Source organism: Zosterops lateralis, assembly GCF_965231275.1.
Source record: "Zosterops lateralis genome assembly, chromosome: 1".
Lineage (NCBI taxonomy): Eukaryota > Metazoa > Chordata > Aves > Passeriformes > Zosteropidae > Zosterops > Zosterops lateralis.
The window spans coordinates 37,735,921-37,748,574 of NC_139762.1; the positions used below are offsets into that span (position 1 = coordinate 37,735,921).

Here is a 12,654-nt window from a genome sequence, read left to right on the forward strand (position 1 = left end):
AGGAAGCCCACCTATGATGAAAAGCACTAATGATTTAAAATCTTTTTAATACTGCTCTCCACAAACATATTAATTTAATCTTTGATTATAAACATTTTAGAACTCAGTCTGGAATTCCTCTCTACTTCATTTTTTGCCTTTGGTCCTTCTGAGAGCCTGCATGCACACATGCTCTCTCCCAGTCTCTTTCCCCTCCTCTCTTTTCTGTCTTTTATTTAATGTAATAGAAGTAGGAATATAGGGTGTATGTGATATTTAGAACTTTGCTCCTTTTCATTGAAAATGTTTTTAATTACCTGGCTATTATGACCAGGTACATATTCTAATTGCATTTACTGAAAAGGAAATATCTTCCTCATACCTTTGCATGTGGGTTTGAGTTCAGAGCAGCAATTCTCGGCACTTCTGCTGAAAGTGTTTTCCACTTTAGGACTGATTTACAAATATAAAGAATTACTTAATCCTTCAGTGTTCTATGAAACACGTATATTACTAATTTTATAGCTGGGTAAATAAACCAGGAGCATATTAAGGCTGCATTTATAAAAGGATAGTGTGCTGCAGCTTCCTTTTCCTTCATATGAAGTTATGTACTGAGCATTTTTAAAATCAGGGTTACAGCATCGAGGATGGCAAACATGGTATGAAGAGTTGTTAACCCAAAACTACACATTTTTTTCAGGGCTGAAACCAGAACCAGGAGTCCAGACACCAGAAAAGATTACAAGACAGTCCTCCAAGCCTAGGTGGTCTGAATGCATCACCAATTCGTCTAGTGAGCAGCAAGTGTAACGACCCACAAATGATTGCTGCTGGCCAAATAAATCCTGTCAGAGCAGGATCCTGGGAAGACGAGATGCACTTGAGGTTTAAAGCACCTCCCTCATCTCCTCAGGTCATATCATGTCATAATGCGCCACGGGAAAGAGATAGAGCAGATAGTCACTGGAAGTTATGTAAGGCCAACGCAGCTGACAGACGTGGCCCGTCCTGATGTTCTGCACCCAGGTGCAGCTGGGGTGACCGAGGCCCATCTGCAGGCCAGCAGGCTCCTCTGCTTCTCTAACCTGCAGTTCACAACAGCGAAGCACAAGGTGGCAAGAGCTAACTCTTGTGAAGCTACAGCTGTGCAGAGGTGTCACCGGCAATGCTTTACAGCAGCTCAGAGACAGCAGCTAGCCTACACTCCAGTGAAAGCAAGCCTTACAGTCCCAATCCCAGCAAACATAAATGCACAGTGTTTCACAGGGGAATCAATCACCAAAGAGATTGCTATGCCAGGATGTTCTAAATAAATAGCCAAAGGTGGACCTTGGCACAAATAATAAGTATTAGTGTGTCCCTCAGCCGATCTGAGCACTTAACGCTGATCCTCTACAGGAACAGTGAAAACTAAGCTCTGCAGTGACACACTAGTGTGCATGGGAGAAAAGTCAGGCTCAACAAGTTTAAAAGGAAATATTTAGAATTCAGATGGTGCCTGAGGTATGTTACTACACTTTACTACTGTACTCTACTATTACTATGCCATTCCTAGTACACTGCACCAGATAAAACAGATTAAGAGTAGATTACAACTGGTAGAGGGCACAAGGACCAGATCAGAATATATGTACAAGATCGGTGCTGGCAAGTCTCCTTAAAATTAATCTCTACCAAGACTTAAACCTACTGAGAGCAACGCTGTGCAGAAACCATTAGAAAGCTGACATTTGCAAAGCAATAGAATGGATACCCATTATGTAATGAAGTGTTGGTGATAACTGTGGTAAACTTAGATGCCACAGAACGGCAAATCGTGGAAACCACCAGCATTTTTGAAAGGAACATCATAGTTTATCCTCTTGGAAGTAACAGTGACAAGTTGTGGTCAGGGCTGATGAGAGTTTATCATACCACAGCCAAGGGAACTGACCAACAAGCCAACTTAGTGTTAAGTGTTAATACTGTCAGAATCTGAGGAAGATATGAACCTCTCAGGTAAAAGTTATTAATGGACTCCTTCAACAGAGAATTTAGAGAAGCTTTTTGCAAACTGTGGGTTATTCTGACTGCAGTTATCTTCAGTTCAAACGCTGGCTACTTGGACTCATTACTCCAAGATTAAAAGTAACATCAACAGGGCTTTCTGACACTGATTTTATAAAGTTGCAAAAATTCCGTGTAACAGGCAGTAAGAACTGTAAGTTACTCTTTAACCGTCAAACTGTTTTACTTCTTTCTTTTTTCTTTTTTTTTTTTTTTTTTTTTTTTTAGAATCAGTAGCAACTTTGTGACAACTAAAGTTTAAAAAATGCACTTGATTGCATAGTGACAGATTTGCAGAACATTTTTCATCACACACACATATGTGCTTTCAGTTATTAATAAAATGCTTCTGCCCTTAATCTGCCATTGCCTGAATATACAATTTCAGTGTCTTGGATAGACAAATACTGTTAAGGAATTCTGTTTTCCCTGTTTGAGATGCAATTCAATTACACCAAGTAAAACTGAATACTATGTCTTTAAAACTGGCTTCAGCTTGCCACAGAAAGGAATACCGAATCACTGTTCTATTAAGTTCCTCTTAGAGTGGAATGATAACAAAACTTTATTCTCTTCCTCCCCCCACTCCTCCCACCCCCCCCCTCCCCCCCCACTCATTTTTCCCTTGTTTTAAACAAGGAAGAGCCAGCTGCCCTGGGTAACACCACAGGTAGATATTAAAATGGAGACAGCCATTATTTAGTGGCGACAGGAATATAAATACAGGCACTAACCTATAAACTGGTGTTTACTTCAGGAAAGTAAGTCATATTTTTTCCTCTGATTGCCGTGCTGTCAGTTTAATGCAGCGTAAATAAACAGTAGGTGCATGATAGCTTTAAGTAGAAAGTGTTCATTCCACAAGAGGAGCAGATTACTGAAGCCTGATGCCTATAACGGCAAAAACAGAACTTCCATTTTACCTGGCTAAGAGACTTGTGGCTTTTCTATTAAATTAATTTGTCAGAATTCTGTGAAAAATCTTATGCACTCAAAGAACTTTACCAAAAACATTCATTTTTGCAGCCCTCAAGTTGAACCATTTGAAAAAACAAAAGCCAATCACTCCTCTGTAATTTCATCATCCCATCGCTCTAAATGAAAGCTTTATATAATCAACCTAATATAACAGAAAATAAAATGATATATAGAATTGCCTATACTTTGAGTTATTTTGTTCTTATAAATATATTCCCTGACTGAAAGTAAAAAAATTCCCCTTTGGAAAAAGCAATGATGTCTGAGAAGATTGTATATACACTCTACATCTATTAACATAAATTATAAGAAAGTAAAATGTTCCAGATGTGTTTAAACTGTTGTAGAAGGAAAGTTTGTGGCTTCACTGGATATATATTAAATATATCTAGAGAGAGCAATGGCAGTTATATGCAAGAAGGCAATAAAATGCTTCACTAGAGTCTATGTTAAAATACCATAGTTCCTAGAAATATGACTAAAACATCTCAGAAGTCGTATTTCCTCCAGTTTTCAGAAATCTACTTTAATGTATTTTTTCTATATAATACAAACCATTTTATTAATAAAGTAATCTCCTTAATTATTTTTTGAAATACACCTGGAAACCTAAGGAATTACTTCGAATCCGTCTGACAATACTCAGATTTAAAAAATAGGTGACATTAAAAAGGTGACAATACTTTGAAAGATCAAATAGTTGATACATTTAAAAGATTTGGTGGGGGTTTTTGTTGGTCTTTTTTTTTTAAGAAAACCAGACTTCACCAGACTGATTATCTTCTAAATGGCAGTTGCACACATGCAAACCCCTCTCTATCCCAAACCTGTAATGTGGGAGAAACCTCTCTAAAGAGGATTTAGTGCTGCAGGAATGGATGTGTCCACGTCCCCAGCAGGGCTGAGCGTGGTGGTTGGTGCCTGTGGGATGCTGGCAGAGGGCTGCATGCAGGGCTGGGAAGTGCAGCCACAGAGGGCAGGTGTTCTCATCCGCTGACCTGCTGGGCCTACGCTGCAAACCAAAGAGGTGCCCTGCTCGTGTACAGGCTGGGGCTGGCGTGGCAGCCTCTCTCTGCTTCTGATACTGCCCCAGCACTGTGTCCCATCAGTGAGGTGCAGATCGACACTGCTTCACACTGCTTTCTTGGGAGCAGAGCAGCAGATTAGGATTCACACGAGCCGCTAAAATAGCATGAGAGGGGAAACTGCGAGAGTTACTTTGCTATTTAAAGTATCGAGAACAAAGAATATAAAAAAGGAAATGGCCAGTTTTTCAAAATTCATGCACAAAAAGCATTTCATTTAAATATTTTTTGTTCCAGTAAACTATTTTGCATACAAAGGAGTTATTTATTACATACTTGAACTTGTGGGAAAAAGGGAAGGAATGCACTGATTCCTGAAATAACTCTACAGCCTTTTTGGAGGCTTCGCTCTTCTGTGCTCTTGTTCTACTCTGAACAGTTTTATTACAGGGACAGAGGAATTCCTTGGAGTCAGTTGTTTCTTTTCCACTAGCTGTACTGAAGAGTGGGCATACACAGCATACTAGCCAAGGATTTTAATTTCTCTTCTGTTGCCTTATTATGTGTGTGCACTATCTGTTCCGACGCATGCTTATATATGAAAACGTTGCATTTTCTGCCTGCTCATTTCTTTACCTACTCTATGTTATTTCACATTTCCTTGCAAAACCATTGCTTCGACTTGAAAAGCAAGGTAATGCCAATAACAATCTCAAACAGAAAGCGAATTAGAAATGGAGTGTGCGTATGTATAAACATATTAAAGAGCATATATGAGTATGGGACTAGAAAGAGCATTCTCAAATTCTACGAATAGTGCTGAAGAGTAATTAGAAGATAGAAATTGCAGAGAACATGCTATATTCGTGTCTATACACTCTACACTTACAGTTTCAAGTTGTTTTTGAATAGTGCGCCTGATTTGACACATTTCTATCTGGTGATTGTGTTAAATGCTTGAAGAGATAGTGAAATATCCAAGCATTCCTTGTGCTAACTGCAGCTGAAATTTTACACTTATTGTAACCTTTCCTAACAATGTGAGAAAAACAGAGTAAATATATTAAATTTGTTTCACAACAGATGCTTAGGTTGTTAATATTTAAGATGCCTATTCATGCTATTCCTGTCTGCACATTTGTCAAAAATGTAAGCTTGAATGCTAATGTTTGCCAGCAGACTACAGCAGACAAATATATGAATGCACTGTACCAAAATAATATAAAGTAGAAATAAGGGGCTGCTGCTGACTCCCCCCCAAGCAGCGCAGACCAGAATGAAAGGGCACCTCCAGATCACACGTCCTGGAAGTCTCTGCATCTGAATTTGTGAATTATTTTCGCAGAAGCGCTGCGTTCATTCGCACGGACTAAAACCAGCGGAGAGCTTTCCTCAGTTTAAACTCCTTTCAGCTCAGGAGTGCAATGTGTTTCAGAAAACTTAGATTGTAGCGAAGTTTCTCCCGCAGCCAGAAAAAGCTGGAGCCTGGCAGAGGGAAACTCCGGGTCGGGCAGGTGCCTGCCAGGAGCGCTCCCCCCGGCAGCCGGCGGCCACGGCGACAAAGGGGCGAGGATTTAGCAAAACCTCGGGTGGCGGGTTCGGAGACCGAGCGGAAAAATCAAAACTAAAATCCTGGAGCACACGGCCGAGTTCCTGGCACCGCTCCCCGTGACAGCGGCAGCGCCGGGTCGCGCCGCGGGCGGGCGGGGGGGCCGTGCCACCCACCGCCACGGGCGGGCCCCCGGCCGGGCCCCCGCGCAGCCCCCGCGCCCGCGGAAGCGCCACCCCGCGACCCCCCCCCGGCCGCGACCCCCGGCCCCGCCGCTTCGCCCCGCGCCGTCGGGGGCGCCGCCGCCCCGCGCCCGCCGCTGCCGGGAGCCGCGCGGGGCTGCCTGAGAACTTTGCCAAACTTCTGGGGCTTTTTCCCTCTGCCTCTGCCTCCACCTCCCCCCTCTCCCCCCCGTGCCGGCGGCGGGTGAGGCGCAGCGGGCACGGGAGCGGAGCGGGGCCGGCACCGGCGGCGGCGGCAGGTGCGAGCCCGGCCGGCCGGGAGGTTCCGGCAGCGGCAGCGCCGAGCGCAGCCACCCGCCCCGCGCCTCCCGCCCGCCCGCCTCCCGGGCCCGCACGGCCTCGGTAAATCCGCGGCGGGTGCCCCCGGCACCGCTCTGTCCCCCCCCGTCCCCCACGGCCCCGAGGAGAGACGCCGAAGGAGCGGGACCGACTCACTCATGGGAGCGCGGCGGGCGAGGCCGGCGACACCTCCGGCTTCCGAGGCGCCGGCGAAGTTAATTGCACTGAAGTTCAAGTTGTCTTTTCACCCATCAGGAGTGGGCGTTTAAAGGAAGGAGAGCGAGGAGGAGGAGGGGGAGGGGGGAGAGTCTCTGTGGCTCGGTCGCTCTGGCACACACACACACACACACACACACACAGAGGCACACGCAGGCACGCACGCACACACACACACGCACACGCACCCGCCCGCTCGGCTCCGCTCCCGAGCTGCCTCAGCAAGGAGGAGCCCGGACGGAAAACACCAGGGCAGCAAGGTACCGGCGTGGGGCAGCCCTGCCTCTGCCTGCGTGTGTCCGTGCGGGTGTGCCTGCGTGTGTGTGCGTGTGTATATGTGTGTGAGCGTGTGTGTGTGTGCGTGTGCCCGCTCCCCCGCCCGCTGCCTCGCACGGCCCCTCCGGGCGGGGAGGTGCGCGCTGCCCCGGGGAGGGGGCGGCGGTGCCGTCGGGGCAGCGCGGCCGCTGGAGGCCGGTCCGAGGGCTGGGAGCCCTGCCCGCCCGCCCGGCTCCGCGCCCGCTGCCTGCTGCCCGCGCGGCGGCGGTGGGAGGGGGAGAACCGAGCGGCGGCTGGAGCGCGGCGGTGGCGTGTCTGTGTCTCTGTGTGTGTGTGTGTGTGTGTGCGCGGCGGCTCCTTCCCTCCGGCGGCTCCCGGCCCCGCGGGGCGCTGGGGCTGACTCGGTGGAAGTGCCGGGGGACGGTGCTGTGCCTGTGTCCGTGCCTGCCGGGCCCCCCTTCCCCCCGCAACTCGGGTCCAAACCTTCCACCGTCCCCGCATTGCCTTCCCCGGGCACCGCGCCCCCGCCCCCCTCTTCCTCCTTCTCTCCATCCTTCCCTCGTTCCTTTATTTCCGCAGCTGTCCCCGCGCCCTTTGGCCGCCCCCCGCCGCTACTCTCGGAGCCCCGGCGGCAGCCCCTTTGGGCAGGCAGCGCCCCACGGCCACCCGCGATTTGAGGTGACAGGAGAGAAGCCCCGATGCGGCGCTGGCGGCCTCCGCGGGCCGGGGATACCCGGTGCGGACAGGCAGCCCCCGGAGGCCTCTGCCCGCCCGCATCTCCCCTGCCCCGTCGGGCCGGGAGCGGGGCCGAGTCCCGCCGCGCATCACTGCTGCTTTTGCCTGGTGTTTCACCGGGCACCACGTGCTCCTCCGTAATGCTCTTCGAGAATTGCCTTTATTCCTGAAACTTCTCCTAGGGGAAGTACTTTTCTCGCCTTTTTTTTTTTTTTTTTTTTTTTTTTTTTTTTTTTAAGACCTTCTTTCCCCTCTTTGCTGATGCAGGATTTGGAAGTGGAGTTCCTGGGGAATGACCCTGGCAATGAGCGAGCGCAGGTTTCCCTGGAAGCTGAGGCTGTTTCTTATTCCCTAGGAGACCGATGAAAGAGGGGACCCCGGATGGCAGCCCAGTCTCTGTTTTGTATTTGTCTCAACTTTGTGGCAGATTTTCTGTTTCAGCTCTGGAAAATGACAGGTAGAACTCCTGTTGTCACCTTTGCATAAAACAAGACCAAGGCCAAGAAGTTGGCATGTCATTGCTTTTCCTAGTTAGCCAGCAGTATGTCCTTCTATTAATTGCTATTAGTAAGTTAACCTTGTAGCTCAGTTATTGAATAATCATTAATCCATGGAGGATACACAAGCCCAAAGGTTAATAATAGGAATAGCAATTAATAATACTGACCTTGCCAGTGGGGAGAGTATTTTTGTCACAGTTATTAAAAGGCACTACTATTTATACGAGGTACAGTGATGCAAATTTGGACTCAATATGTTGAGTACCAAATTACTGCAACTACACCAGAAATTAATTCACCCCTTTATCTCCATGTTATCAGTCCTCTGACTTTTTCTTCGTTTAAAATGTATCATCCCCTACTCTCTCATTTAAAATAGAAATGCTAGGTCTTTAATCAATTCTGACATTTCCACTAGAAAATAACATTGAGCTCACTTACACAGATAAAAATTTATTTGCCTGCAACTGATTTGTTGTAGTGCTTTGGACTTATTCATTTCTCAGAGAGACTTAGCTTTTTATGGTCTTTTGATACCATGGGGTAATAAATAGGAAATCAGTACAAAGGGGACATTCTCACTTTTATAGGTCCAACTCTCCACTCCCTAGAGTTGCCTCCTTGCAAAGCTATTCTGACTGACTGACTGACTGACTAACCTACATCCTTCTATTGTCAAAGACAATATCCTTTATTTGTATCACATTTCTGACTGGCTGGTCAGTAAGCCCTAATAATAATCATGTTTCATGTCTCAGAAATCTAATAATCAAGTTACTCATTGCTACAAATTGCAGCTAAGCTATTTGGGTTAGTCACGTTATCCCCACTTTAAAGGCAGGGAAACTGAAACAGGAAAATTAACACATTTGCCTGAGGGTACACATGGATTTAAGACCAGATCCAGAACTGGAACTGAATTTAGACCAAACTCCTTCCTAAAGATCCTCAAGTGCACTATGGAAAATCCTTCTTTTAAATAGAAATGTAGCATTAACCTTATTTTTCATCAACTCTGTATATAGTCAAAATACACACACTTTTTTTTAAGGTCACATTTTGTTTTTAAAAGATAAGGTTTATCCAGCTTTAAAAATAAAAGTGTGTCAATACTTTTCAACTACATCAGGGAGTTTACTTTGGAAACCAATATTTAATATCAGACTGTGAGCAGTAATGGGAGCAGAATTGCTTGTTATTAGGCGACTGTAAACAATATTAGCTGAATGTTATGGTATTGTTACAAACCAACACAGTATGATGGGAAGTCCGGCATTAGTATAGATAAGGTGTTCTTTCTTACCTAGTGTGCATTGGTTTTCACCATAATGCTCCTTTAGTGCTTTCACTATCAAAATACCTAGTATGTGTCTAAACACTGAAAAACATATGGGACAACCATATACCGTGTTTGAGAGTCATGTCTTATATCATTAAGCAGTGAGTTTTACCAAGTTGTGTCATTCATGTCACTGAAGCAAAGCATATATTGCCTGCCCTTTAGCTGTGGCATGTCATCAAAGCTATATGGTATGAGTGAGCACAGATGGCATGCCTAAAAATCAGGTGTACAAGGTAACTTTCCTGTTACTGACACGTAGATATTTCCTCTTCCTCAGTGTCCCACCCTAGATGTTTGCTTGCCCAGCCTTCTACAGGAACTATAGGAAAGTCCTGTTCATCCTGCTCATCCCAGATGCCTGGAATTGTGCAGTTAAAACTCTATACAGCATAAGTATTCACATTCTTTTAAACTTATTTTTTTTTATTTATGCTGACAGCTACTTTCTGAGCATTTTTAGAGTCCTGATTTGAGGGAAGTGGGTGCAGATCTCATTCAAATAGTCATTCTCCAATACCATTAGCATTACCTGCCAAAAATGAAAGTGGCATATGAATCACAATAAGCCACTCATGAATTTGTGGATTTAGAACCTGCCAAGGAACAACAGATACATGATTTCAAAGGCCCATCAGTTTTAGGTACTTCCAACTGTGCATAAAAGTACATTTATCCAAAGACCATCTTATTGATGGCACATTCTATAAGGCCTACAGACATAACTGATTCCAGGGAAGGATAATACTGACTGAAAATATTTCTGTTCCAGTCTTTCTTTTACAAGTGAAGTAGTGAAAGTGATAAATCTGCTAATCATAACCATGTCAGAGGCCCTTCCTGAGGTGCCCCTTATTGAAGTGCTACTGTGACATAATGATGTGTTTCTTTTGTGTGAGAAGAGCTTTAAAATCCTCTGGGAAACATCACAGTTGCTTTCCAGTTCCTTTCAGACATGTAAATACCTTTATGTTTAGACATGAGTACAGAGGGCTGGAAAGTGAAGTTCAGTGAGGAGTAGAGTGGGGTTAAAAGCATCCACATGTATCCAGGAACCGAGTACATACACATGTGGGTTTTTTTTTTTTCCTGTATCTGATATTACCTGGGGCTTGAAATGAAATGTTCATTATCAAGAAGAAACACTGCAGGGACATGTGCCTGCTTGAGAGTTATGTTGACCCATGGTTGACAGAGGCCATATTCTGCCTGAAATTACAGATGAGCAGCAGAACTCTCAGTAGTGCTCAGATACTTGTGTCGTTCTCAAGTAATAGATACATTATCAAGTATGGTTTATTTCCAGCTTTTAGTGTGTGGATAGTGCTATATCAGTGAAAACCACTACATGCCACCTAGCATTCTTTTTAATTGCTTGCTTTCATCATGGTTTGCTTAAGCTGAGCGCATCAGAAACTGAAAATAACATTTGGGTCTTTTTTCCATCTTAACATACAAAAACTCCAGCCTACGTTTTGAAAACTATTTATATGTTATTATTTGTGAAGCATAGCAAAGAAACCTGCATATTGGCATGGTCTACACATGGATGTCTCAGCAGCTTGATGAAATGTTAAGACTTGGTTTGAGTAACTGTGTTCCAACCAGTTATAAATGTAGCCTGTTGTAGATGAAAATGGTAACAGATACAACCATGCTGAAGTAGCTTTCTGTGCATATTTTAAATGCAAGTGGCCATTGTCAGCTGTACCACCACCTTTTCTGATGTTTCATTTTACTAGTGGCTCAGTGGAAGATAGTCAGATGTCTTTTTCTGAATGTATCCTGAGTGCATTTCTGCAGTCTCTTGGTTATTCTACTCTTCATTGGCTAGACCCCAACCTCTCGAGCTCAGGCCTATATCACCTTGCTACTTGAATGCCTGTTCTGAAAATTTGTATACTGAAGTGGGCATCATGTCAATAATAACATATCCATCTGTCTCCAGACTGGCTTAAGTTCTCTCCAATCATACAGTGAAGGCCCATGTTTCCAGGCCCTTGTTCTACACAGTACCTCAGTCCATTTGGCCTCTCTCCAAGATGGCAACTACTTTCTGCTGCACATCTCTGTTACAGGAGATCTTTGGATTAACTAAAAAAGTAAAGTGCATCCTGTAGATTTCCTCATAAAACTTTGCCTTTTGGAAAAGAAGATCAACCTTTTGCAGGTGCATCAGTGATGTTCAGACTCACTTCTGTTTTGCCTGGCTGCCATCTCCTTCTTCCACCAGTCTAAAAGTATTGTTTTTTAAAAGGATTGAAGGAGATATATTAATATTTGTGTGAACAACTTTTCCTGCACATTGTCTGTTCTTTTCTCCTTCCACTTGCTGTCTGGTTTGTCTTGGCTGCTTTTAAAACTTCTGTTGCCTCTAGTGAGGGACTGCCAGATTAAACCAGTGAAGAGAAACCAGGTGACTGTCTACTTTTATGAATATAGGTTGTGTATAATAAATTCCGGTTTTACATCTATGCAAATTAAATCATCATATGATTCTGACTACATGCATTTTTTATCAAATATGGCATATATTTCACAAATTATATTTAACTTGTAGTCATGTTGCAATTTTGAATAGTTAACTAGGAGTTACAAGGTGTGCCACTACATCTTAGTAAACAGGTTTACAAACCCAGAAGAAACAGGACAAATTTTTTTCTTGTATTCTTGGTAAGTCCAAGTGAAAAAGCTTTTCCTGCTATAGGTGATTATATAAATGCCTCACTACTGTGCTGTTTAGTGATAAAAGTACACTTGGTTTCTAGAAATGTAGAGATCTTGGAAAGGCCTAAACAGAATGTACCCAGAATAAGGAGGTTTCAGAGAAACATGTCTTTGGTCGGGAGTTTACAGCACCTGGTTAGTGAGGCCTTTTATGAATATTTCTTGTCACAGAGTAGAAGACATCAGTCACAATGTCAAAATAAACATTTTACTTCTGCAAAATTCTATTTTCACCTCAGGAATATTGTGAGGTGAAAACAGGATTTAGCATAATTCTTCCTATGGACAGACGGCAGTTTTAGTGTCAAGCCCTAAGCCTGGCAATATGATTCCCAACCATAGGTGCACCAGACTTTGAATAATCAGTCTGTCAGATGAGCTATGACAGGCATTATGCTGTGAAGGTAACCACTCAATGCTTTCAATGTTGATCTTCAGTGACTGCTGCTGTTTTTTCCTAAATAAAAAATTATTTTGGTGAGCACAAAGATGTCTCTGTCAATACTTGTGTTTCAGTCAATAAGAGGATCTGGATGGGTTGAAATGTGGGAATTGGGTGGAATTTAAACATGTGAACAAACATCTGTGATTCACAAAACCTCTTCTAAGAAGTTGCCTAAACCCCAAAGCACTAGGTTTGCCTTAGAGTTAGTTCCTTTCCCACCTGGGACTCCTAAGTGGCCATTCAGGACTGTTCATGCCCACTCAAGTCCTCTAGACCTGCAATATTCTGCTTGAGTGTCTTGGTCAGCTTGGCCCC

At 44.3% G+C, this 12,654-nt stretch overlaps 1 protein-coding gene across 4 annotated transcripts in view; it reads right to left on the minus strand.

Annotated features, from left to right (window-relative positions):
* Positions 1–6,451, minus strand: part of SATB1 (SATB homeobox 1) — a 92,382-nt gene extending 85,931 nt beyond the window's left edge. For 2 of the 4 annotated variants that reach the window (XM_083871589.1, XM_083871585.1), the window contains exon 1: positions 6,258–6,451. The gene's annotated coding sequence lies outside the window, so the exon portion shown is untranslated. Of the gene's footprint in view, positions 1–6,253 lie in introns of all 4 variants that reach the window. The other 2 variants (XM_083871588.1, XM_083871590.1) reach the window with 2 other exon arrangements.
* Positions 6,452–12,654: the final 6,203 nt, after the last annotated feature.